Source organism: Phyllostomus hastatus, unplaced genomic scaffold, assembly GCF_019186645.2.
Source record: "Phyllostomus hastatus isolate PE091 unplaced genomic scaffold, TTU_PhHast_1.1 phas_scaffold_385, whole genome shotgun sequence".
Lineage (NCBI taxonomy): Eukaryota > Metazoa > Chordata > Mammalia > Chiroptera > Phyllostomidae > Phyllostomus > Phyllostomus hastatus.
In genome coordinates this window covers 12,833,046-12,859,246 of record NW_025334026.1, presented here as the reverse complement: position 1 = coordinate 12,859,246, position 26,201 = coordinate 12,833,046, and the positions used below count along the sequence as shown (strand labels likewise).

At 56.7% G+C, this 26,201-nt stretch overlaps 1 long non-coding RNA gene across 1 annotated transcript; it reads right to left on the bottom strand.

The window, feature by feature from the left end:
• Positions 1 to 291: 291 nt before the first annotated feature.
• On the bottom strand, positions 292 to 22,082 carry LOC123806470. Its single transcript, XR_006783492.1, has 3 exons — positions 21,948 to 22,082; positions 15,180 to 15,323; positions 292 to 1,033 (listed from the first exon to the last, which is right to left on the bottom strand). It is a non-coding gene; the product is annotated as an uncharacterized LOC123806470 (long non-coding RNA).
• Between the last annotated feature and the right edge of the window lie 4,119 nt (positions 22,083 to 26,201).

Sequence of the window (26,201 nt, the reverse complement as noted above, 5' to 3'; positions counted from 1 at the left end):
CCTCCACTTCCAGAATGGCTGCAGCTCAGGGGCTGGCTCAGCCTCCCAGGCTTGGAGCGGGAACACGGAGCCTGCTGTCCTTCATCCTGTGGTCCAGCTTTATCAGAGCATCACTGGCCCCGATTGAAAGGAATCCTTTGTTGCCGAAGACTCCAGCTTGGACTTCTTGGAGCAACACGCATTTTAAACCACAGAGCTTCACGTCTCCTTCCGCACACCCTTACCCATGGAAAATATGAGTCAATGAACATGCGAGACGGAAACACAAATAAAAAATAATGAGGGCTAGCGTTTATCGAGTATTCACTATGGGCCAGATACCTTCTGAGGGCTTTCCTTGCATTAACTCATTCCAGCCTCCCTGCGAGAGAGGTGCCGTTGTTATCACAAACCCATTGTACAGATGGGGAACCTGAGGCTTAAGGTCCACTCAGCCATTAGGTGGCAGAGCTGACATTCAGACCAGGCAGTCTGCCTCCAAAATCTGTGTCCTTAACCATTGCTCTTCATCGCCTCTCTGCAAGCAGGGTATATGCGGGGGGCAGGGGTGCGCAGGGGGCTGAGAGAGAGGTGTGCAGAGTGAGGCGGAGAGGGGCATGGGTCTTAGGCCCTGACAAATGATGCTGCTCTCCCAAGCTCAAGCCATAAAGCATAACTGATTGAGTTACAGGGCCACCCTGTCCTGTCCCCCAGGCCTTCAGATGACATGTCCAGGCATCCAAGTGTAGTCCCCCATCTTGCCAAGGGTTCCAAAGCAAACAGGCAGGCTTCACTTCATCTGAGTCTCCCTGGCGAGTGACAGAGCTGGTCCCCCTGGCTTGTCTGGAAGGCAGGAGTCTGGGGCAGCTGCGGGCCGCGAGGCACATCTGCTCTGTGCCGTCTCCTGGGGAACACCTGGCCCTGAGGGTGAGGCGTTGTCTGGAGTGTCGCTCGGGGCTTCCTGGGTGAGGGCCGGGGGGTCTCCGTGGGTGTGTACGTGTGTGTGTCGGCATCGACGGGGGCTTCTCTTTGCTTCGGTTGCCACGTGATCTGCCTGAGGAATGAAGCAGACGGAAGGAGGAGAGGGCATCTGGGGCAGTTGGCATCATCTTTGGATGCTCCTGACTGACCTTCCTTGTCCTGCAGGTGCCTTCCCAGCACCCAGAGCCCTGGCCCCCAGCACAAACGTAGCAGCCACCCTCCCTGGGTGCTTCCCTCATTCCCAGCGACTTGGCGAGGACTCTGCCATGATGTAATGGTGTCTCATGTAATCCCACAGACGTGATGGGAAGCTGTCATTGCCATCTTCATTTTGCGAAGAAACTGAGGCTCAGACAGGGTAAGTCACTTGTCCATACAGCTGAAACCCCCTCGCTTAGCCCCTAATTCCCATCCCCGCTAAGGGGGCTGGGAAGAAACCTCCGTATCCCCAAACTCCTGGGGTAGGGCCAGGCTTCCCAGAGCTCCAGCCTGCCGCCCCCATTCCCTGGCTGGCTGGCTTCAGTGAGGCTCAGCCTAGCTTTGGGTGGGGGTGGGGGCGTGGGGAGAACTGGCCCAGGGCCAAGGGGGAGAACAATGGGAGTGAAAGGAGCGGAAACCTTCTCTGAGTGAGAGGGAGGGAGGGAGGCCAGGCCAGCAGGGGTTTCTTCTACTCAGGCTGGGTCCCTGGGCCCACAGGCCAAGGGACAGCATCTGGGGAGGGGATGCCCGGGCTATTCTCTCCATGTGAGATGGAGGGACACTGGCCTGACCCTGCATGGGGAGACTGAAGCAGGAAGGACTGACACAAGTCCTGTGCTGTGGTCCTGGGGGGTCTTGGCTTTCCCTGGGGGGTCCCAGCCTGAGGAGAGAGTGGAGGATGGTTCTGGAAAGACCCAGATGAATGTGACTTCACCCTCCTGAGTTTGGTGAGAGGTGGAAGCCGCTGGCTCAGCCCTGACAGTACCGTTTTGCACCCCACCCCAGCAGGCTGGGGTGCTGGGAGAGGTGAGGGGGGCTCAGGGCCCCACCTCAGACCACAGAGAAGGGCCTGGCTTGACCCCTAGTCAGCCTAGCTGCCCCTGTGGTCTCTCCAGCTGAACTTCCTGTGGCCCTTCCTGGCCTCTCATTCCCCTGTCCCCCACCCCCTGCTGTCCTTCGATGCCCATTATGTTATTTGAGTTACAGATGGGGCAGCTCTGGCTCAGCTGGTAGCTGGGGGAAGAGCCCAGAGCCTAGATCGCCTGCCTGCGTTCATCCTGGTCCCCAGGCCGGGTCTCTCCGGAGCCAGTGTTCTGCTCAGTAACCTGAGAAAATGTGTCCTGCCTGAGCCTGGGACAGGACACTGGTTCTCAAAGTGGCCTTTGGACACCTGTGGCCCTGCCGCCGTGCTCACTCAGAGCCCCAGCTGCCAGGATGGCAGGGTTCAGTGCGTGTCTAGGTGTCCTGGTTGGGCCGAGGTTCCCAGAACTGACCCCACACTGTCAGGTCAGCAGCTCCATCGGCTGGTCTGAGGGACGTTGTGGCTGAGAGCTCAGCCCGGAGCCCCTCACGTGGGGGGCTGCCATCTGGCTCTCTGCCAATAGCCCCTGGCCTTACCATGGGCGTATCTCGTGCTCTCTGGGTGTGCTGTGGCAGGGGCCCTGCTGCTGGGCCTGCAAGGGCCCTGTTCTGTCCCCTTCCCCACGCCAGACCCAGGAGGGCCCTCAGGAGCGGTTCTGATCATTCACATCTGGAGGAAGACTGTTACTAATGGACGCTCAGGGTGGGCCTCCCAGGTCTGTCTGAGGGCCCAGGTCCCCCTATTTCCTTCCCTGAGCAAAGGGTTGGAGGTGAGGGGCTTTGACCGCTCCTCCAACCCACAAACATTCTGGGCGCCTCCTTGGTGCCAGGCTGGGCCTGGGAAACAGAGGTCCTTGCTTGGGGTGACTCCTGGCTGTGCCGTTCACCAGGTGCCTTAGATCACTCACATCCTGCCTCTGGCCTCAGTTTCCCCCTCTGAGGGGTGGGGTTGGACTTGCAGTGTTGAGGGGCCTTCCAGCTCTTGCTTGGGTGAAGACCACCTCTCGCCCTAGTGTCCATGCCCTTCACCCACTCATACTCCCAAGGCAACGGGGCTCCCCGCCCAGGCCCCAGGCTGCGCCTGCGACGGTCCCTCTGGGCAGGCTCCCAGACAGCCTGGCTCTGGCCTGTCCCCCTGGACCCTGCGGGCTGTGTTACCAACAGCGAGAGAGGGTCCTCCTGCCTTCCCCTCTCTTCAGGGCCATGCAGCGGGAAGCTTGTCAGAGGGCAAATTCTCCCAGACAAACCAGGCCAGTCAACAAACAGGCGACCAAAACAACAAGGAAAGATTACGAAACCCAGATTCAGGGAAAGAGGCCACTCTGAGCCTCTCCAGGACAGGGGGTGGCGAAACTGGGCCAGGCCTGTGGGTCAGAGCCTGCCTGGCCCGCACTATTTTTGTACTGTCTGGGGGGTGGGGACTGATGAAATCCCAGCTGCATTTCACCAAAACACTTTCCCCTTAAGCCCGGGCTCCATGTGGTTCAAATTCATTGTCACTTAACTCATCACTCAAGGCTCCGAGCCGCACCCCTCCCCCCACAAGAAAGACGAAAACACGCAGTCTCTGGCGCTTGGTCGAGGTGGGCGTGAGGGGCTGTGACAAGCAGGCTGGCTGCCTTGACCTGAGTTGTCCCCAGCAGCCTGCCCCTCCATCTTCCCTGCTCCTCTGTGCTCAGCCCCAGTTTCCTCACAGGTAGTGAGAAGGGGCTGCCGCTGTACTCCTGGGCCCGGCTCCGGGCCCGGGGTCACCGACTCCCTCCCCTCCACCCACCCCGCTGCTGGAAACAGGAAGCTGACGAGCCTGGAAGGTCTGCGTGCAGGAACGCGGGAGGCCACTCCACGGCAGTGTCACGTGCTGACGTGTCTGTGGCAACAATCGAGAAGCCCGGCTGCCTTCTCTTGTTGCTTTTCACAGCCTTTGCTGGCTGGCACCTGGAGTTCTTCACCTCAGGGCTGTGTTGGGATTGGCGAGGGCAGACTCTGAACGCAGGGGACGGGCTGCTGGCAGGGGAGCCACCAGAGGGCATGTCAAACGTGGGGACAGGGACCTCGGCTCCTACGAACTGCGCTGACGCTGTGGCTTCCGGAGCCGTCGGTGCGGGTGCATTTGGTGACCGCCCCCAGCTCATCCCACCCACGGGAGCACCATCCCTAGAGCCCATACTTCAGCCAACACCAGGCTGGCATTTCTCGGGAGGAACTTCAACTGGGGCAGAGCTCCTTCCCCTGCCTGCCCTCCTATTCCATCTGGGGGGTCCACCTCTTCCCCTAGACTAGGAGCTTCTCCAGGGTGGGATGGCGACCGAAGCACCCCTGCATCCCCAGTGCCTGGTTTGGGGCTTGGCCCAGAATCCAGGAGCGGCAGATGCTTGTTGAATGAATTAATGCATTTCTCAAATGACATCAAAGTGCTAGTTTTCATTATCTTTAGGCCATATTAATCCAGAGCCATGCTCTCCAGACAAATGTTGACAATCTGGCTTTTGTGTAACCCATATCAGGGACAGAGCTCTTGTTCCAAGAGAGAGGCGACCCCTGAGCTCCTCTGTCACCACACTGGGGAGGACTAAGACCCCTTGTGCTCTGGTGACCTCCCTTCTGGGACACCCCTCCAGCTCCGGCCTCCAGGAGCAGACTGAGGGGGCAGCAGGGTGGGGCTGCAGGAGTTTGCTTTCCTGGGCAGGGCCAGGCAGTTCCTGAAGCAGCGGGGTTGTTTGGGTGCAAACATTTCCCTGTATTGTCTGGCTTCAGAAGGCAGCCAAGAGTCTAGGCAGGAGGGAGGGGGCTGCGGCAGGGTTTTTCTCCACTTCACCTCAGAGAGAACAGGAGCCTAGAAGCTCACAGGTGGGGGTGGGGAGGCTGACCCAGGTCCTGGGGGGTGCGGAGGGACTGGGAGAAGACAGAATGGGGAGCTCCACTGGGCAGTGTTGAGTAGTCAGGGGAGACAGGAATTGGTCTTTGGTGCAAGTCCAGACAGAGGACGAGGTGACACCTGCCCTGGGGGATGCTGCGAGAGTCCAGTTGCCCCGCTGCTGGCGGGTGCTGAAGCCTGCTGATGCCTCTCCCAGGAGCAGCAGACACCCAACCTACCCTCTCAGCTAGGCATGACCCTCTTCTGAGGCTTTGGCTGGATGACATCTTTTCTGGGACAGTGACTCTGGAGCTGGGGTCTTCTCGGGGTGGAGAGAGGGATGTCCATGCTGAGCCCTTGTGAGTCTCCAGAGAGTCCCTGCTCTCTCTGTCTCAGGGCCTTTTAACAAGACGCTCCCCTTCCTGCTGCTCCCCTCCCTGGAACACAGCAGAAAGAAGCTCATCTCTCTCGAGATGGTAGTGCTGCTGTGCATTTTGGGTGTGTTCCCCAGTGCTGTTCCATGGGCTATTGTTCTGGGAGAGAAAGAAAATGTTCTGGGTCCCATTAGCTGGGGAAGTACTAGATTCGACAAGTTCAGACAGGCTTCTCTCTTGCAGGACTTCTCAGGGCCTTTCCTTGTCAACAGGGACTTTGACCTGCTGAGAAGGGGCTCTGGTGTGCAGCATTTCCCCATGGAATCTTTCAGGACCTACTGTGGGCCATGCAGGCTTAGAGGACACTCAGGGAGAGATGGCAGCTGTGAGTGAAGGTGACGAGTGGAAGATCACCCAGCATGGGGCGAAGTGGGCCTCGGGAGGTCCCGTGGTGTTGGTGCGGGGCTCTGGCCACAGGGTGTGTCCTCACTTCCTCACCTGTGAGAGCTGAGCTGGCAGGTGGGCCGAACAAGTTGGTGCAAGGACAGACCTTGTCTGTCTCTCTAACTTATTCTGAAAACACTAGCCATGATCCACTCACCACGGCCAAGGTCGGGCAATGCCCAGGCAGCTGGGCCAGGGCTGCACTCACCAAGCTGGTGTGAAGGCCTGTGGGGGCAATCCCAGCCTCAGGGAAGATGCAACACAAAGCCCAGTCTGGGGGAAACCCAATCTGGCTCTCAGTCTGTTACCCAGACTCAGAGCATGCTGGGTTCTCACCCCACTCCCTGCCCCTCCCCACAGTTGGCCTTTCTGGACCTCATTGGCAGTCTCGGCTCTGCCCCGGACACTGGGGCCCTGCCTGGCCTCAGGTAGGGATTTCTGAAGGAGCCAACTTCAATGTTCAGGCGATCGGTATCCAATCTCGTGTCCCAGTTCTAATAATGGAGGCTCCATTTTGTTCCCAGGGTCCCTCTCGTCACTTCTTCCCCAGCACAAGAGTCCTGGACGCCAACCATGTGCTGGGGATGCTCTTACCTGCTTCTGGATTCCCATAACTCTGCCTTCCTGACTGGGTCCCAGGTCCCAGACTCTGTCACTACATCCCATTGGCCTCCTGGACCCCCTCCTCCTGTTTTCTCCGGTGGGTCCTCTGCGAGTGAGCCTGGGCCCCAGGCCTGACTCGCTGGGTGGGCTATTTGTGGGTGACGTTGTCTGAGAACCTGTTTCATCTCAGAGGGAGTCCAGCTGGACAACCCTTCCCTGGTTCGGTCTGCAGATCTCAACTGTCCCCAGGGATCGGACACAAGACAGCAAGAAGGAACCATTCTGCTCATGCCCGGGGATAAGACCAGACCTCTTGACACTCATTCACTCGCTTGTTCATTCATTCAGTTGCTTACTATTTCTGTCAGCGATTGTTGAGTTGACTGTGGTCACACTCTAAGTCAGTGGTTCGCAAATTTGAGTATGTGTCATAAACCCCTGCAGGGCTTGTTAAAACAGACTGCTGATTTAGTTAAGTCTGGGGTGGGGCCAATAATTTGCATTTCTAGCAGGTTTCCAGGTCTGGAGACCACACTTTGAGAGCACAGGTCTAAGCCATTATCAGCTATTAATGCCCACATATGGATCAGCTTATCGGGCCACTGAAACCAGAAGCTTCCTCCCACCAGGGAGGTCTGCACAGAGGAAGTGAGGGGAAGGGGGTGTGCCAAAAGACAGAGGTCCACAGAGCGGGTTGGGGGCATGGAGGACGAGGCTTGTCTCCTTCCTGGGCTGTGCCCAGCCCCGGAGGTCAGGGTCCAGGACAGGAGGGAGGCAGGCGAGCCCCGGGAAGTCTGGGGCCACGCTGAGCAGAGGCTGGGATTTGGCGGAGGGCCTAGTGCACCTGACCCGTGGGGCTGGGAACAATGGCTGGGCCGGTGCTCCTGGCCCACTGCCTAGGCACATCTCTGTTTTTCTTCCCAGCTCCGATCTCCCCAAGCTCTCCTCGCTCGCTCCCTCCCCAGCAGGCCCATCCTGTCCGCTGGCCCCTGGACAGCACATTCCTTCATGCTGATCTCTTTGCGGTGGCTGCAAGCACATGTTCTCACCGTGAGGTGGGAAATGAGGCCAGGGACTGGGGCAATGTGGAAGGCAGCCTAGGTGGGCCTCCCCAGGGCCCCGACCAAGCATTCAGGGACCAGAGGGCATCTGGGGGGAGAGAGGAGTGGCCCCTCAGGCCAGGGGCTCCCTGGTACCCCACCAGCCCTGGGAGCCTGGACCGCTTTCTCTCCGATCTGAGTCTCCTGCTAACGGGCAAGGCCCAGAGACTGGGACTCCCGCAGCACTGAGACCCTGGTCCCTGTGCTCTGGGCCCCACACAGAGCCACTCCGGTTGTGCCTTCTGCAGACTGTGGCCCTGGTCCAGCAGGCCCAAGGCGTGGTCAGCATCTAATGGAGGGAGGCTCAATGCCAGAGCTCAGTCCCCTCTGGAACAGAAGCCCCTGCCCCTGTCAGGCTGCTGTTCCCAAAAGACCTGTATGTGGTGGGGGTGCATGAGTGCAGAGTCCCCTCCAGGGTGGCCCTACCCAGGCCTTCCTTCGTGCCACCAGGGTCACCTCGCACAGAGGTAGGCAGGCTCAACGATTTGATAAACTTGAGGCTGGGGAGGGTGGTGCTGGCCGGAGTGGCACAGTATGTCAGTGGCCTGGACTATCTTTCCCTTCCCCAAACCTGGGTGACCCCAGCATTCAGAGGGACTTCATGTTCTGGTATCCCTAGAGCCTTTCCCAGGCTTTTTATGCTGGGCCAGGACTCTGCCTTGGAGTCAGGTTCAAGATTCAGTCTGAGGTTGGGGTCAGTGTCTGGGTTTAATCGGGGACTGGGATTAGGGTCAGACTCAATCTGATGGGGCTCAGGGGCCAGCCTGAATTTCTAGTCGGGGTTCAGTCTGGGAGTACAGTTGGGATTCAGTTTGGGGTCATGCTCAGTTGGGGTCACTCTGGGTTTGGGGTCAGGGCTCAGACTAGCATCAGAGTAGGCACTTGGTGTGTGGGAGCAGAGCCCTGGCGTGGGGCCGATGGAGGCTGGTGCGTGTTAAAGGTGCTCCCTGTCCTGTCCCCGCTGCCTCTCCCTCCGCCCCCGCAACTGAGTCAGGAGCCAGGGACCGCAACCAGCTGGTCCCTGGCTCCTGAAGCTTCGTAAGAGGCCCGAAGGCTGGATGAGGGCTGGGGCTGGGCTTGGTGGGTGGAGAGGGCGCTTCGGTCCAGTTCCCTCTGCAGCAAAATGTGTCCGAACGCTTGTGCTGGTGCGGGAGACGCGGGTGCACAGCCCTCTCGGGGGGCCCCAGTTTCCCTGTCTCAAAAGCTCGGTGTTGGGGAGCTGGGCTGTGCTGCAGACACCTGGACCCGGTATCGAGGGCAGCTGTGTTGAGAGGATTGCAGGTGGGAGGGCAATTGTGGGGCCCCTGCAGAGCTCTGGCCTGGAGGGGGGCCTGCACCGGGCAGGCGCAGGGAGGAAGGGCAGGCAGGGCAGACCTTCCTGTGAGCCCACTGGGTGAGGGTCTATAGCCAAGGGGGCACCTGCCGTCCCTCAGTGGCTGATGGTGCCACCTCTGTCAAAGGGAATCAAAGGGAGCCTCACAGACCGCAGGGGTTGTGGCTTTAGTGTGAGGGCTCAGGCATGAGGCTGGGGGAGGTGTCCTGATTCTGGCACCGGCCTCAGATGCCCCCGCCTCTGTCCAGTAACTTGACACCTGCCCTGCTTGTCAGCAGGGTCTCCGAACAGCCCTGACCAGGGCTTTGCACAGGGAGGACAGGTCAGAAGGATAAGAGCCACGTTTGGCCACGGTCAGTCCGTCCCCTGCTCTCTCAGCTCAGCCCCTGATCTGGCCTCCTGCTGTCAAAGCCGCAGACACAAAAGAGAAACCCGATTGACGTCAGGGGGATCGCCCACAGGCCTCTGTCTCTCCCAGAAATTTGGCTCTGGTGCTTAGCGTCAGATGTCAGTGGTTTTTCAAAGGTGAAAATGGCCCATAACCCTGCTTCTGTGTCTCCACCAAAACCTGGCGAGACGGAGACCGGCAGTTTTGGGGAAGGTGGGCTCTGGGGTCCTGACCTGGTCCAGAGTTGGGCTGTACTGCGGAGCCCCCTCCCCTCTTGCCTGCCTCCCACCCGCTTGCAGACACTTCTGAATCCGTACTCTCCTCTGTTCCTAGCAGCTCCTGGCCCTGGCACTCCTGCCCCTTCTCCTCCTCCTTTCTCCTCTCCACCAGCCAAAGCCCTGATCTGCAGGGTTCCTCCCCAGGCAGGTGCCCACTGCCCAGTCTCCTTGGGGCTCCATGGCTTATGGATCTCTGGGCACCCCCCCCCATGCTTCAGGCCCTGTTTTCCTAATTTCTGCCCCCATACCAGCCCCAAGCCTGGCACATAGTAGGTGCTCAGTGAGCCTTCGCTGGATCAGGATGGATGATGATTCATTCCTTCTTGAAGCTCTGTCTTTGTTCATGTGACATTTGAACCATAATTTCTGGAAACCATTCTGTATCACCAGCTGTGGCCACTGGGAGGAGCCTGGGGAGCCAGATGTCAGTTGCACCTTCGGTCACCATGACCTGGTCCGGCCCAGGGGTGGCCCCTCCTCAAAGAGGGCTGTGATGACAAGGCTCCCTCAGGGTCAGAACACAGCCGTCAGGCCCATCCTGCCTCCCCTGGGAACCAGACCCTTCTCTTACCTCTGAGAGGCTGCTAGTCCAGGATGGACGGGGAGGGGAAGACTCCCCCCCTGAGTCTCACCGGCGTCTCCTCGACTTCTGCTGAAGCCTCAAGGTCACTGCTGGGTTGTATGTGTGAGTCCTCCCCTGGACCAGGGTCCCCTGTGCCCAGGTCAATCTGACCACGATCTTGCCTTACTGAATTTTTTTGGTATCCTGTCATTTATGGAATATGGTTCAAGCTGCTGATGCTGGCTACTCAATGTCCATGCTTTCTATCCCGTCTTCATTCATTGCTCCCCAGCTTTTCCGGCGCTGCACATGTCTTCAAACCTTTACCCAGCCCTTCCCCAGGCCTCACACCCCGGCTAATCTAGGGGCGGCCTGCCCTCCGCCCTCCCCAGGCACCACGCCAAAACTCGAGGTCTCCTACGTGATGGGTAGTATCTGGGTCACCGGGGGCCAGACCTCAGAGCACTGCATCACGAGTGTCAGAGCTGGCAGGTCCCTGCGGGAGCCGGCATCCTGGGCCCCCAACGTGCTGATGAGAACCTGGAGTAGGCGAGGAGGCCTGCAGAAGGGAAGGGACTGTCGCAAGGTCACACGGGCAATTACAACTCACCCCAGTGGTTTCTGACTCTTCTTGGCAATTTTTCTTTTGTTGACCTGTCACTGGCTCTACCTAAGGTCGTCTGAGTGGACCTCACAGAGGACTGGACTTCCGGGGAGAAAACCTCTTCCAGGAAGCCATCATGACTTGTTCCCTATTCCCCAACCCCAACCCTCTGAGCCATGGATACCCATTGCTGTTCACCTGTCTTGAAAATCAGCTTCCAGCATTGCTGCTGTGAGCTTCACCATCAGAATTTCACCTTTACCTCTAATGCCCTCTGAACTTGGGCAAGCCCTGGTCGTTGCCATGCCCCCTGCCCCAAGTTTCCCAGTTTACCTATTTGTAGAGCAAAGGCATTGAACTTGCTGATTTCTGGGACTCAGCTTTGGAATTAGGGTTTGGTCAGGGAGACCGAACCCAGGGTCCCGGCAGCCTCCCGCTGCTTTTGCAAAGCGGAGTTGAAAGAGCTCGGGAGTGGGAGGCAGTCCTGGGTGAGAAGCTGCATCACCCTCTCAGTAACTGTGTAGCCTCAAACAAATTCCTCTGGGCCCCAGTTTCCTACAAAGTGGGGGAAACCTGCCAGGCCTGGCTTTCCTCCAGGGGTTATTAAACGCATCTCGGCTTTGAAGGTGTTTGCTAAGCGGACCGGCACCTTGCAGGTGGATGCGCGGGCTGGGCTCACAGCGCTCGCACAGGGCCCGGCTCCGAGGAGACTGGGCAGATAACCGCAGGTGGCACGCTGCCGAGGGAACGTGGCAGGTGTCTGGACACTGCGTCCCCAGGCGACTTGTGTGGGCAGCATTCCCGGCAGCTCATGCTACGTTCCCAGCCGGTCCCACTGCTGGGCAGGCCCCCCTGCTGATGGGAAGGGTGGGGGGCCACCTGGCACTGGCCCAGCCTGGCGGGCCTCCCACCCCATGTTTTGTTCGCAGAGTTTGGAATGTCCTGGGACGCGGAGCTCAGCTCCCTGGGGAGACACTGGTGCCATCTCCTTGATCTCATTGCTGGACAGGTTTCTCCTTCATTCCAGCTCGGGACTCGGCAGGCTCCCAGTTGCAGCTGCTGCCAGTCCCAGCCAGTCTGTGTCTGTCCCTGTGCTGGCAGCTAGGAGCCATGCAGCTGGGAGCCTGGGAGGTGTCCTTGGGGTGGGGGGTGGTTCTCCCAGCCCTTCTGCAGTGGGCCCTGGGCATGACTCTGAACCCATTCTCTGCAAACCCTTCCCCAGCAGCCTGTCTTCACAAACTCCTTTGCCCGTGACCTCTGATGCTAGGGCCCTGAGGTCTATTTGGGATAATGTTCTCAGGACCCAGGGTCTTGGAGGGGGCGGAGTGCACCTGCTGCACTGATTTCTGTTCCCTTTAGATGGATGGGCTATGCATAGAGGGGGCCCGGTTAAGTGTGTGGGGAGTGGGTATCAGAGAAGGAGCGAGACATGCACGTGCGTGCACGTGTGCAAATAGGGTTGTCTCGTGCTCTCAGGTGTGAGGATCCTGAGACTGGATTAACTGCAGGATGAGGTTGGGAGGAAGGGCTAGGGGCCCTGTTCAGGAAGGATCCTATCCTCACCTGGTCAGCATGTACCTCTGAAGCGTCTAGACATTCTGTACCCCAGCTTGGTCCCACATGTCCAGGTTGGCCCCACCTGGCCGGAGAGAGAGGAGGCACAGCTTGCCCTGTTGTCAGACACGTACAAATGTGTGTGTGTGTGTGTGTTCGTGTGCGCACACGTGTGAATCACCTCTGAGCTCCCTGTGCAGAAAGGAGAGCCATCCTCACCAGCTGGAGCACTCACTGGTGTACCTACTCACACCTGGCTGGGCTATGGGGCCAAGGGCACACTGGTCGGGCAGAGAGGAATCCTCTCTGGGGGAAAAGGAGCCCCGACCCCCACAGCCTGTCCTCAGCTAGGGCGATCCCTGCCCTGATGTAGGTCAGCATCCGCCCCAGGCTTGGGTAAACTCTCCTCTTTCCACATCATTAATGAGGAGACTAAATAAGTCAGTCCCTCTGGCAGGCCCCCCAGCCCCCCAGGCGGCCTGGCTGGAGCTATTAATATTCCTCGTGTTTATGACCCTCTGGCCCTGCTGACAGGCCCCTCTCTGTAGCCGTTGGAATTAATTTTGTGAATCAGAAGTGGTTGGGCGTTGGGGGGGGCGCCTGTTGGAATCCAGGACGATGACATCTCCACCCCCCCCCACCCCCCCGTGGCAGGTCCCACTTGCTAATTCTATAAAACAGTCACCGTGTCCAGCCCAGCCCAGGGCCGCCTGCCTGGTTGAGGCTGCCTCATACCTCTGCTATGCTCTCCCTCTGGGAGAGGGCTGGCCCCGGGCCCCGGCCCCGATGATTCAGGCCCCCTGACACCTTGTACTGATGTCAGTGGGAACTGAGACCTCAGGCCCCCGGACCTTCTGGCCCGTGGCCTGGGCCCACGCCCTGCACGGGGCTTGGCCCTGGCTCGTGCCTCTCGTGACCTTCCCGAGTACGAGGCCTGGCTGGGACGGGAGGCCAGGCCAGACAGCCTCTCCTTCACGCTGTCCCCTTTCTGAGAGCTGCCCAAACTGGCGCCGGGTCATCCCCCAGACTCCTCGGGTTTCGAGGACTTGTTCTAAAATTAATATGGGAGAATTTGGAGAATTCGAGAGCCAGTTCCCAGAGAACTGTGACTGCCCTGGGGGCAAGGGTCCCTGCTTCTTCCCACCCTCCCCCAACTCTCATTTTCCTGATTTCCTATACGGGCAGATCCCCGTTGGGCAAATTTACTCCACGAAGGGCAGGACACTTACTATGGGGAAGGGTCTCTCCCTCCCATGCCCGCCCTAGAGACGTTTCTAAGAGGAGTCTCACACAACAGTCTCTTCAGTCATTTGAGACATGTTTACAAATATTTTGTGAGCTGTCTTTTCACTTTCTTGATAGTGTCCTTTGAAATAAAAGCTTTTAATTTTGACGAAGTCCAATTTATCTATTTTTGTCCTTTGTTACTTGTGATTTTGGTGTCATATCTAAGAAACCATTGCCAAATCTGAGGCCATGAAGTTTACCCCTGTGTTTTCCTCTGAGGGTTTTATAGTTTAGCTCCTACACTTAGGTCTTCAAGTCTATTTTGCAATAAGTTAATTTTTGTATACGGTGTGAGGCAGGGGTCCAACTTCACTCTTTTGCATGTGGGCATCCATTTGTCCCAGTGCCATTTGTGGAAAAGACTCTTCTCTCCCCACTGAATGACCATGAGTGCAATGGCTTATTGCTCAGTTCTACTCCACCAAGCGGTATGTCCATCATTATGCCCGTATCACACCATCTTGATTACTGTAGCTTTGCCATAAGTTTTAAAATCAGAAAGTGTGAGTCCTCTGATTTGCTTTTTTTTTTTTCAAGATGGTTTTGGCTATTCTGGGCCCCGTGAAATTCTATACGAATTGAAGATGAATTTTTCTCTTTCTGTGAAAGAAGAGCCACTGGGATTACGACAGGGATCACATCGAGTCTGTTTTTGGTAGCGTCGTCGTCTTGACAATACTCAGTCTTCCAGTTCATGAACGTAGAATGTCTTTTCATTTATTTATATCTTTACTTTCTTTCAGTGATGCTCGGCTTTTGTTGTACAAGCTTTGTACTTCTTTCATTAAGTTTATTCCTAAGTGTTTTATTCTTTTTTTTAATGTTATTGTAAGTGGAATTGTTTTCTTAGTTTCAGTTTTGGATTGAATCATTTAAAATAGGATTTGACATAAAGCACCAGCGTACACATAACTTAGGACCCATCTTGTCAAGACACCACTTATGTAGAAAGTGACATCCCCTGCGACTGGTGAGCCTAGGCCAGCAGCTTCCCAGGGCCTGCTCTACAGCCCCTTCTCCTGTCCTGGTCACCCCTGGGGGCCTGGCCTCTGAGGGGACGTTTCACCCTCATCCCCGGTCTCCCTGCCTCCAGTCTTTTTTTGCCCCGGCCTCCACCCTGCTGCCCAAATAATTCTCCTAAACGTTGTTGTGCCACTTTCCTGCTTAGAGCCTCCAGTGTCTCCCCATCGTATCCACGAGAACATCGTGAGCTCCCCAGCCTTTTGTTTAACATCCTTCATCCTCGTTAAAGACTTCTGTTTCTAGGTCTGTGCTGATGGTCCTTGTGGATATCACCGCTGACTGAGATGTCCCAGATACTGCAAAGCTGCTGCATTCGAGGGAGGCTAAGTGATGCTACCAAATCATCTGCCTCCATCCCTACCTGCAGCACCTCTGCCCTCCCTGCTTCCCAGATGCCTCCTACCTCCCTCCACTCCCTACACGCTGTTACCAAATCCTGTGTTTTACCTCCTAAGCCCCACTTGTGCCTGTCCCCTCTTCTTCACGTGTGGCCAGTAAGTTTGGGGGTTTATGCTGACCTGCTCATGGTCTACCAGGGTGGCCTTTCTATGACATAGATCCTCCCTGCTTAAACCTTTGGATAACCCCCGTGGCCTCCAGGCCTACAGTGCCGATGACCTGACATCGTCCACCTCTGCTCGCTCCTTGGGTCTGCCTCGCACCCTCGTGAGGCCCCCTGTAGTCACCATCTCTGTGCCCATGCAGCTGCTCACCCTGGCCTGCCTGGCAAACTCCCGCTCCTTATAGCAAACTCACCTCCATAGCCACTTCTTTACCGTAGGGTCCTCACCTCCTCGGTTGGATGCTCCCTCCTTCTAGATGTCAGCCATGGCTCCCAGGACCCTCTGTCTGTCTCCCTCCATAGGCTGGTACCTGTGTGCCACAGAGCCCAGCAGGGCCCTGGAACAGAACAGCCATCAGTAAACATGGGCTGGACACCGAGAGGATGGGGTGGTGGTGGTGGAGAAGAAATGGAACCATGAGATGCTCCAGGAAAGGCCAGGTGTGGTGCCCGCAGCCACGCTCACATTTGAGTGCTGCAGTGATTTGCAGGTTTGCTGGCTGGTCTGTGGGGAGGCTCTGCGGTTGGCTGACGTGGCTGCTGCTGCTCGGGTTGGGCCCCGGGCCCCAGGCCAGGCTGTGTGTGTGTGTGTGTGTGTGTGTGTGTGTGTGTGTCCCCTGCCTTCCAAACCCTTCCCCCTCAGGACTCACCTCTGTCAGGCATGTCCCACCCCTGTAGCTGGGCTCTGGTCACCTTCACTTCCTCTTCTTGTCCCGGCGCCTCTGTCTACTCTGATTTGGCTCCCACCGCACTGCTCCACGGAGACAGGGGCTTCCCTGCTCATCAGTCTGAATGGCTGAGCAGTGGGTGCAGTGCGCTCCTGGCCTTCCACCTGGCCTCCCTCCTACCTCGAGGACCCTCCTCCCCAGCCTCTCCAGGCCCAGGCCCTGCTCTCCACCGCCCTCACCTCACAGCCTCCCTGCCCTGTGAGCCGCCGCATGTGCTCTGCTGGGTCATTTTCAGGCACCCTGATTCTCCATGGCCACGTGTGACAAACAGTCTCTCCTGCTTGACTGGATACTTCTCAAGGGCAGGAATTCAGTAGGCTGTTCTCCAAATCCTCAGAACCTAGCATGGGCCTTGCCCAGGAGGGACTTGATAAATGGTTTACAATGGAATTCTTTGGAAAGTGGCTTGTTCTTTGCTTTCCCCTGCCCCAGAGATGAGACACCATTTGAGGGACACAGAGTAGCTTCCCAAGGTGGGGTGTCTGATTGGGTTGTCCGAGGACTGTCTGCATTACTACTGGGGGGTGGTCCTAGGACCTTCTAGAAGGGGAAGTGGACACCAGGGGCAGGCTCTGAGAACCTCTCCTATCTGGACAGAAAATAGAATGGAGCCAGTAGCAGGAGGCGTGGCCCCGAATCCCGTGTCTCTCTCCTGCCTGGGGTCTTCTCCCTTCCCTGGGGTTCCCGCCTCTAGACTCCGGGTCTCCCAGCACGTCAGCCTGGTCGCACAGCCTGACTGGGTGCCCCTGAACATGCACAGCAGCCACGGGCCTCTGCGGCTTCGAGTCTGGGAGGAAGCCACCCGCCAGGCGCTGAGCTTCAAGCTCCCCGCACTTTGTTCCTGTCTCCGCCCCACCGCTGCTCCTGCCAGTCCCTAATCACTTCCATCTGCCCCACTGACTCACGGGGCTCCAGCTGTCAAGGTTCTAAAAATTTCCAAATCCTCTCCACCCTGCCCTTCCAGGGTATTTTCTCAGCTCTGGCCCCCTGGTGGCACCCCCATAGACCCAACCAGCTGCTCTCTCTCACACTGGCTATGAGGAGGAGAGACGTGGATAGTAGAGAGAAGCTTTAGCGAGGGGCTGAGCGGGCTGGGCCCATGGTCCCGCTCCCCATGGGGGAGGCCTTGACAGCAGCAGAGAGCATGAGAGGTGGACAACCAGAGTGGAAGGAGCCGCGGGGAACATGTGCTCAGCTTACAGACAGAGAAACTGAGGTCCAGATCCAGTAGCAGAGCAGAGTGTGCAATCCTGTCCTTGGGCCCTGGTCCTCGGCTCTCCTTTGCCCTTTGCCCCTTTTCTGTCACTCTTCCTTCCACCCCTAGCTCTCCCTTTGGGCCATGGGAAAGGCAGATTTAGCCCTGGCCTGCCCATCCCCAGGGACCAGGGCCACATGGTAACCAGGAGGGGTCTCTCCAACCCCGCCCCTGCCTGGCCTCTCTCCAGAGGGCCTGCTCCTACCCTTTCCTCCCAGGATATCTCCTGCAGAAGTGTTTGTACCTAAACAGTATTTCCAGGGCAACTTGCATTCCTGGGTGGTGGGTGGTGAGAAGGGTGGGGACGGGTGGGTGCTGCTCTGACCCACCACCCCTGTGGGTTTATGGGCTTGGGGCCTGGGAGCCTGTGTCACCCTTGATCTCCACAGAGCCTGAGGATGACGGCATGAGCCACACCATCCCCCCCTTTATAGTGCATCCCCATGGTTGAACTGTGTGTGTGTGTGGTGGGGTGGGGGGTGTGGCATCCAGAAGTTCCCTCGGCTTGAGGAGGCAGAGGGGAAACCCTGAGGTGAACAGCTCCCAGCAGCCCCCTCTTTCTTGTCCTGCTCCACAGGGAGAATATCAGCACCGGGGTCCCTCTCCCAGGCAACCCCTCCCCTGCCTACACACCTCTGTGTATTCCCTGTTACTGCTTCTTAGATGAAATCCTACCCTCTTGGCAACACTCGCCAGGCTGTACGTGACAGTGCCCATCCACTTCTTCAGCCCTACCGTGTCCTTCTCCCTGCCCCACCTGCCACACACCTGCCCCTGGACAGCCCCCCTGGTTGCCCCTGGTTGCCCTCCTCCTCCTTCAAGCCCAGCCCAGTGGTCATGGCTCCTCTTCTAGGCAGGTTTCCTTGGGCTGCCAGAAGGAGCTGACTACTGCCCCCAGGGCTAGCTCACAGCCAGAGCTGAACCACAGTAGCTTGGGTCTCTGTGTGTGTGGATCCGATTCTCAGCCTGTGTCCCCTCCCTCCCCAGGGCAATTCCAGGGAGGGGTCCCTGTGGCTAACTGCCTGGCACCAGAGCCCAAACCGGGCCTGGACCCCAAATCCCACTTGCTTGACTGCCCAGGATCTTTTCTAGATGTCCTCGGAGAGGGCTCCGACCTTGAGCCATCTGTCCTGGATTTCACTGAAGCCCAGGACGGACGGGGACAAGGTGGTATGGTCAGGCCCAGGCAGGCAGGAGGCCAGAGGGTGTGGCCTAGGGACAGCAACCAGTGAGAGCTGCGCCCCAGAGCCCGACAAGGGGAAGCCTGATGAGAAGGAGGGTCTCTTGCCGCAAGCTCCATGTGTACCGCTCTGCTGAGGCCCCTCAGGAGGCCTGTCCCTCCCCTTCAGCGAGTCCCCGGAGCCTCTTTCCTCTCTCTGAGCCCCTTTACTTCACTGTCCTCCTCCCTCTTATTGAGCCCCACCCTCACCGCAGAGCCCCTCTTACCCCGCCCCGCCCCACCACCGGAGGACCTGGTGCTGTGGTCCCTACCTAGGGTCTGGCCTGGGGCCAGGTGTTTTCTGGGGAGACCTCTGGTAGGCTCCCCCTCCATGGCACGTTGGGAATGCAGCCCCTGCACGCGTGGGCTCCTCCACCAGGGAAAGGCACTCAGTCCAATGGACTTTTAAGGACTGAAAAGGGAGCGAGCTCTGTCCCTGGGCCGAGCTGTCCTCCGGATCTGGCCCAGCCTCGGAGGGGCTTGGCCGGGTGCCCCCGTGGGGAGAGGTCTCAGAACTGAACTCAGAAATTAACTGGGGCTGGAAGCATGCCCTGTCCCGTCTGGCCTCTGTTGCTTCTTCATCCCTACTTGGGAGGGGCTGAGGACCCCCTTCCCTTCTCTATCCGGCAGGGGCTTGGGGCCATGAAATCGGGGCCTCTGTTTTGGACGGCGCACCATGAGCCTCTGGAGAGAAAACGGACTCCTGTGGAAGCCCAGAGGTGCCAGGGATTCCAGTTACTGGTGGAGGGGGCCCTGTCCTCCCCCAAGGGCCTCTGAGGCTATCCTCCCAAGGCCAGCCACTCTCCCTCTGCCCCACCACTCTGCATTGTCTTGGTGCTTTCCGGGGGACTTGGTGCCGGATGTGGGGCGAGGAACAGGCTGGACTTGCAGTAGCTGTTCTTGCGTCTTACCCTGTTGTCACCTGGGGTTACCTGTGACTGACCAAGGGAAAGAGCACCCCGGGGGTCCTCACAAATGTGATCTCGCTAACCACAAGGACCCCTGATGTAGGGGTTACTGTCCCTGTTCTCCATAATTAAATGGGCAAACCTGCTTCAGAAAGGTTGAGTAACGGGGAGGCAGGGGAGGGAGGGTCAGCAGTAAATTCAGGTGGGCTGCCCAAACGCTCGAGACCTTTTCTCTGTCCCCGCAGAGCCCCAGAGCCCCGGGTCTGGGGTGAAGACTGCCTCCAGGGCAGCACCCTCAAGGCCTGGAGAAGGTTCATGAGGCATTGCTCAGGGTTCCGCTGCAGCCGTGCGTGTGTGTGGGGGGGGTAGGGAGAACTGCCCCCACCAGATGCAAAACTGCTGCTAGCTGCATGGGCTCTGCCTTCCCTGCCCCAGGCCCAGCGCCTGTTCTTCACAGTCACCTCACCAGGAAGCTTCCCCTCAGTGACCGGTCTAGCCCAGGCCTCTTGCCCTTAGTCTGAAACTATTTATATGTGTCCTTGGCATATAGATTCCTCCAGGGACCAGGTGAGCCTGCACCTGTTGCCATCCTCCATCTCTGTTCTCTGGGCCACGCAAGGTCCCCATGTCACCCTCTCCTGTCCCCCCTTAGGGAAAGACAAGAGCCGGGGACTCTGGTCTGATGGGGGAGACACAGCCCTGGTCTAGGATGATGGTCTGAGAGGGCAAGGCCCTGCCCTGGGGTACTGGCTGCAAAGTGCATAGATGTTTGCATGCACCAGTGTGTGTCTCCATGTGCACGCATGCGTGTCAGCACATCTCTGTGTGTGTGTACACAGCTCTGGCTGGTGGGGCTTGCTTTTACGGAGGCATATCTCACGCTGAAGTGATGGTCTGAGGGTGAAGGCATTGGGTGGGGGGAAACATGGGAAGGACCTGCAGAGAGATCGGAGGCACGTGAGCTCTTCTGCACCTTGCCTGTCCAGGAGTCGGTTTCATGCTCTCAGCCGAGCCTGGGATCTGGACAGTGGAGATGAGGTGGGCCAGGCTCCCACAGGGAGGAAGGGAAATAGGGCCGGGGGTTGGGGTGAGCAGCCTCGCCTGCCCCGGACTCCTGGCCCTTCCTCGTTCCCTGGACATGGAGCAGGTGGCGGCCTTTGTTGAATGTCCCCACCCAACCCCGATGTCTGGGTCTCAGACATGGCCTTGGTTTATGGGATGATGTTCCCCCGAGGCCAGCTTGGCGGCCACTTAAGGCTTGCTCGTGCCTGGATGCCCCGTGCCTGGCTGAGGACAGAGAACACTGTCTCCCCCAGCCCCAGCCGCCCCCGCTCCTCTAATCCTGAGAGCAAGGCGAGGCCAAGAATGTCTTGCATACTCTGGCCGGCGGGCTAGCCACGAAGCCTGCTGGAGGGGCATGAATCACGGCCCCGCCTGCCAAGTGCTCACTTGGGCTGTGTTGGAGGCTGGCTGTGCCCAGAGTGGATGGGGAGAAGGGAGGAAAGGAGAGCTGGCAGCTGGGATGGGCAGACAGAGCAATTTCGAGGGGAGAGATGTCTGCTGGACCCATCCCTGGTGGCAATACAGAAATTATGTTACAGAATTTTAGGAGTCTGGAATTATACAGTATTGACTTCTCGGAATTCCACAGGTCTGAAACGCAAGATTCATGGAATGCCACATCGTACCCCTCCGACAGCATGTTGACACCAAATCCCCATTCTGCAGGGAAAGTGGGGGCTCCAAGGTGGTCTGCTCCTGGTCGCATGCAGAGTCCAAGGTAGGGTTGGGCAGGGCTTGGGCCCCGGCTTCCAGCCTGAGGCCGTTTGCAGCCCCGCACTCCTGCCCCTCCCCATGCAGCCAGCAGTGCCTGTTCCAGCCCACTCCCAACATTCCATGTGCTCTTGGATGATGGGGAGGGTGGAAGCGTCAGGAGCACAGGTGGTAGAGGACCTCCTTCTGCTCCCCCATTCACTCCAGGCACATAAGCTGTCCCATGGAGACTCCTGCTCTATCCTGCCCCCATCTACAAAACCCCTCTGCTCAGCTCGCCTTGGATTCCCTCCGGTCCCCAACATGAAGGGGCCTGCATGGCTCTTGAGCCGGCTCCCGCCATCTGTGCCTGCTCAAGCACTCATCCGAAAGCCGTCCACCAAGTGCTCCATGTCCTCTGGACACAGAGACCTCACCACAGCCGGCATTCCTGCTCTCCCGTCTGCAAACATTTCCTAGCCTTTAGCATGTCGCTGCACTCAGTTCCCTCCAATCTTAAAATGAAAAATCTCTTCACCCCCTACCCCAGCTTTCTTCATCTGTCCATAGCCAGATTTCTCCAGCGTTGTCTACACTTCCCATTCCCTACTTTCTCACTACCCATTCTCTCCGGAACTCTCTCCAGTCCAGTTTCTGTCCCCGGTCCTCCACAGATGGAGGGATGGGTGCTGGAGCTCTTGTCACTAAGTATGACTGCTCCTCCCTGCTGCCCCCAAAGCCTGCTGTAACCGACCCACCTGTTATGCATCCCTGCTGGCCCTGGTCTCCTCCTGCCTCCCCCAGAGCCTCCCTCTGAGCCTCTCCTTGTGCTGGTGGCTGTCCCAGGTCCTCTTCTCTTCTCGCCATCCTCTCCCTGGGCTAGTGGCTGATTACCAGACACTGCGGCTGAGGATTGCCCCGGCGGTTCCCAGATAGGATGGCCAGCCCTTCCCTCCTCAGGGCTCCAGGCACGCACGTCTAGAATCAAATTGACGAGCCCAGCTGGGTGGCCCACAGATCCTCACACTCAGCTGTCTGTGCTCCCCCAGCCCGGCCCCTCCCTAGTGCTCCTCCTCTCTGCAAAGGTCTGTACCACCTACCTGATTCCTGGAGACAGATGTAAGCAGCACCTGGACTCCTCCCTCTCCCTCACCCTTGGTCCTGTTGGTCCACCAAAGTCGATCCATGCGATTCCTTGACTTTATTCTCTCCCCACTGCTGTTGCCTTCATTCTGAGCTCATCCTAGCTGGCCAGGACTATTGCAACATCCACATCACTGGTCTCTGCCCCAGCAGCTGGCCTTCCACGGGGGAGCCAGAGGGAGCTCCTGCAAATGCAGACCTGACTCTGCCGCTCCCCAACTCAATGTCCTTCCCTGGCTCCCCCTGCCCATGAACCCTCAGAGCCCTCTGTGGCCAGGTCCTTGACCTCCCCTCCAGCCTGACCCAGGTCCAACACCATCATCCTATGTTCTGTTCGCCTTCCCCTGTTGTTCATCACCCCCCATCACACCGCACTGATTCTTTCTTCTAATCTTTTACCAGCCATTTCTTCTGCCCGGAACACACCTTCTTTTTCTCAACTCAACAAACTGCCAGCTGAACTCTTAGGTCCCCTCCTTGGTGATGGCCTCCAGAACCCTGTTCTTACCATGCTGTGTGCCATCGCTGCCTTGCTGTACCTCCCCACCCCCACTCGAGGGCAAACTCTGTGCATGATCCTTCTGGGTGTCTCCACTGGCCTGAAGTAGGGGGAGTGCTCGACATGAACCTCTGACTGTCTGAATGAATGATCCCAGCAGAGTCTTAGCCCTCAGTGGGGACTCTGGTGAGGTGATGCAGTCAGGATCCCAGCTGCACTCCCAGCTCTGTGCCCTGATGTCTGATTCTGAGCATTTTTGCCATGGGCTGGTGGGTGTGGGGACTTTTTCTCCTTTGGGATTTCTAACACTATGGGAGAGGGGCAAAGAGGGGTGGGGCCCTGGAGTCAGGAGGGCTGACAGGCAGAGGAGGAGAGTAGGTGGTCGGGGGGACCCCTGTGCCTGGGGCTGGCACTTAGCTCCATCTCTAGGGCAATAGGGCTTTTGAGGGGTTAGCTGGGGAGGTGGCGTGAGACCTGTCTCCTCACCCTTTGCCAGGCCTGCCCTGGGAGCCCAGGCTGAGAACCAGGGGGTGAAAGAGCCAGCAGAGAAATGGAGTTTGTGCAACAGCATTCAATATGCTTGCAATAAAGGAGAAATGGAAAAAATGTTAATTTAATTTTGACAGTGCCCCAGGACAATGCTCAGAGCTCCGAGCTCTCTGACTGCCAGCTGGTCCAGTCCCACTTCGGGAGACTCCAGGGAATGAGGGAATGTAGGGGCAAAGGGTGAGATGGCCAAAACCCTCTGTCCCAGGATGTCCCCCTATTCCCTGTCACTCTGCCGACTGCTCCCTCCTTGAAGCAGCCTCTCAGGGCCACTAGAGCCAAGTTCCTTTTAGCCGAATGAAGGGTACTCACCAGGGAAGGGGCGCCAGCTGCTCTGAGGCCCTGCAGATGATCCCCAGCTGGGAGGTGCCAGCCCCTCTGGTTTAGACAGCCTTGAACCTGCATTTCCCCAAACTCCCAAGGTCCCCAAGTCATCCCTGAAGGTTGGGAACGGTGAGGGCCTAGGTATCAGGGGACCAGGCCTTGGGAACCAGCTCAGTTCCTCAGCAGCTGTGTGGTCTTCAAGGAATTGCCTCTCCTCTCTGAGCCTCCAGGTCCTCGTTGGGAATACAGAGGTCCCTGTAGGAAGGGATTCCCGTCCCTTGCTGCGCGGGGTGCAGCGCCTGTGCCGCAGTCAGGGTTGGGACGTTTGCATAGGCGGGGAAAAGGGACAACCAGGGACTCTGACCCCCACTGCCATCACTTAGAGACTGAGGGGCCAGGCTGCTCACACCCGGGTCTTCCTGCTTATTGGCCTCTGGGGGTTCCTCCACCTGTCATCTCTCACCTGAAGTCAGGACAGGTCAGGAACACAGTCCCTCAGCTACTTCAGGGGTTCAGGTGGTGGTGACCAAATCACCCCATCTGTCTTCTTACTCATGTCACCAAAGCATTGATTTATGTTCCCTTGAAAGCAGATCTTGAGACAGTGACTTGGGTGTAGGTCTTTTGCTCTGGAGGAGACCCCAGGATGCACAGGAAGGTTGCAGTGAGAGGGAGACAGGGAAGGGAGAAAAGCCAACAAAAGATGTGCTCGTGAGCAGGCAGCTGGGGTCCAGTTTCCTGGGGACCCCAATAGAACATTCTGCAGTGAAGGGGATATCCTAAATCTACTGTGCGCAGCATGCTAGCCTCTGGCCACATGCGGGTCACTAGAAATGTGGCTATGGCAACTGAAGAAATGAATTTCTACTTTTATTTACTTTTAATTAAGTGTAGGGCATTTTCTGGGAGGCCAAGACACTTACTCTCTAATGGGTGGCTGTGCCTGGGGTCATCAAATCCCTTGCATTTCTGGGTGGCACCCGGCAGGCTCTCTGGTGTCAGAGAGCCCCAGGCAGAGAAGAAAGATGGAAGGACAAAGTTCAGGTGGGAAGCTGTTCTCACGCCAGGAGCTTGCTAGCAGCAGGCAAACCCCGCTGGGCTGAGGGCTCTAGGCAGGGCACCCCTGGGCATGTCCCATGGGCCTGCTGCTCACCTGCATCCTCAGCGCTCGTGCCCCAAGAGGGTCCCTCCCTGGGAGTATTTTTTGTTTCTGTGAGTATGATTCCGAGCTGCAGGATTTTTGTTGTATTCTCTCTTTTCCTCCCTTTTCCTCAATCCCTCCTCAACTTCTTCTCACCTTCCCTCCCTCCTTCCCACTCTTCTTCCCATCCTTCCTCCTTCCTTCCCCCTCTCTTTTTCTCTCTATGGTGGTAAATATATATTTTTATATACATAATAGATATTATTTATATATTATATATTATATTATATAAACAATATATAAATAATTATTTGTATATTATTTATTATATATAAATAATAATATTTTAAATTTTAACTATTTTGAGTGTATAATTTAGTGGTATTAATTAAATTGACAATGTTGTGCAATCATCACCATTATTTGTAAAACTTTTTCATCACCCTAAACAGAAACTCTGTATCCATTAAACAATAATTCCTCATTTCCCAACACTGCCAGCACCTGGTAACCTGTATTTTTACTTTCTGTCTCTGTGAATTTGCCCCTTCTAGATATTTCATATAAATGGAACCATACAATATATGTCCTTTTATATCTGGCTTCTCTCACTGGGTGTAATGCTTTCAAGGTTTATCCATGTGGTAGCATGTATCAGAACTTCATTCACTTTTTCCTTTCATTTAAAAGATTTTATTGTATTTTTTCCATTGCCATTTACCCACTCCTACCTGCCCCACCCATGCCCTCTGCCATTTCCACCACCCCGGCAATCATTATACTGTTGTTTGTGTCCGTAAGTTCTTTCTCTTTTTTCTCTCTTTGGCTCAATCCCTCCATTCCCTACCTCCAACCCCCAGAGCAGTCAGCCTGCTCTCTAACTATGAGTCTGTCTCTATTTTGCTTGTTAATGACTTCATTCTTTTTCAAAGCTTAATAATATTTTATTGTATGGATATACCACATTTTGTTTATTCCTTCGTTAGATGATGAACATTTGGGTTGTTTTCACTTTTTGGCTATTGTGAATAATATATTGCTAAGAACATCCCCATACACACCCTGGCTAGTGTGGCTCAGTGAATTGAGTGCCAGCCTGTGAACCAAAAGGTCACTGGTTCGACTCCTAATCAGTGCACATTCCTGGTTGTGGGCCAGTCCTTGAGAGACAACCAAGTGTTTTTCTCACACATCAATTTTTTTCTCCCTCTCTTCCTCTCTCTCTAAAAATAAATGAATAAAATCTTTATAAATATTTAAAACAAAAGAACATTCATATACAAGTATTGGAATGGGTTGTCGTAACAAAATACTATGGACATCAGACATTCATTTTCTCACAGCCTGGAGGCTAAGTCCAAGATCTAGGTGCTGGCTGACTAGTTTTTTGATAAGAACTCTCTGGCTTGCAGATGGCCCCCTTCCACCTTCTCACTGTGTGTTCACATGGCCTTTCCTCAGTGGACCCATGTGAGCGGGGGACAGGAGGAAGGGTGAGGGGAGGGAGGGAGGGAAGTAGAGGGAGGGAGGGGAGAGGGAGAGGGAGATCCCTTTTTCTTTCTTTTCTTATGAGGTCACCCATTCTACTAGATTGAAACCCCACCTTTATGACCTCATTTAATTGCAACTATCTCCCAAGGGCCCCATATACAAATACCATCACATTGAGGAATTAAGGTGTCAATATGTGAAGAAACATTA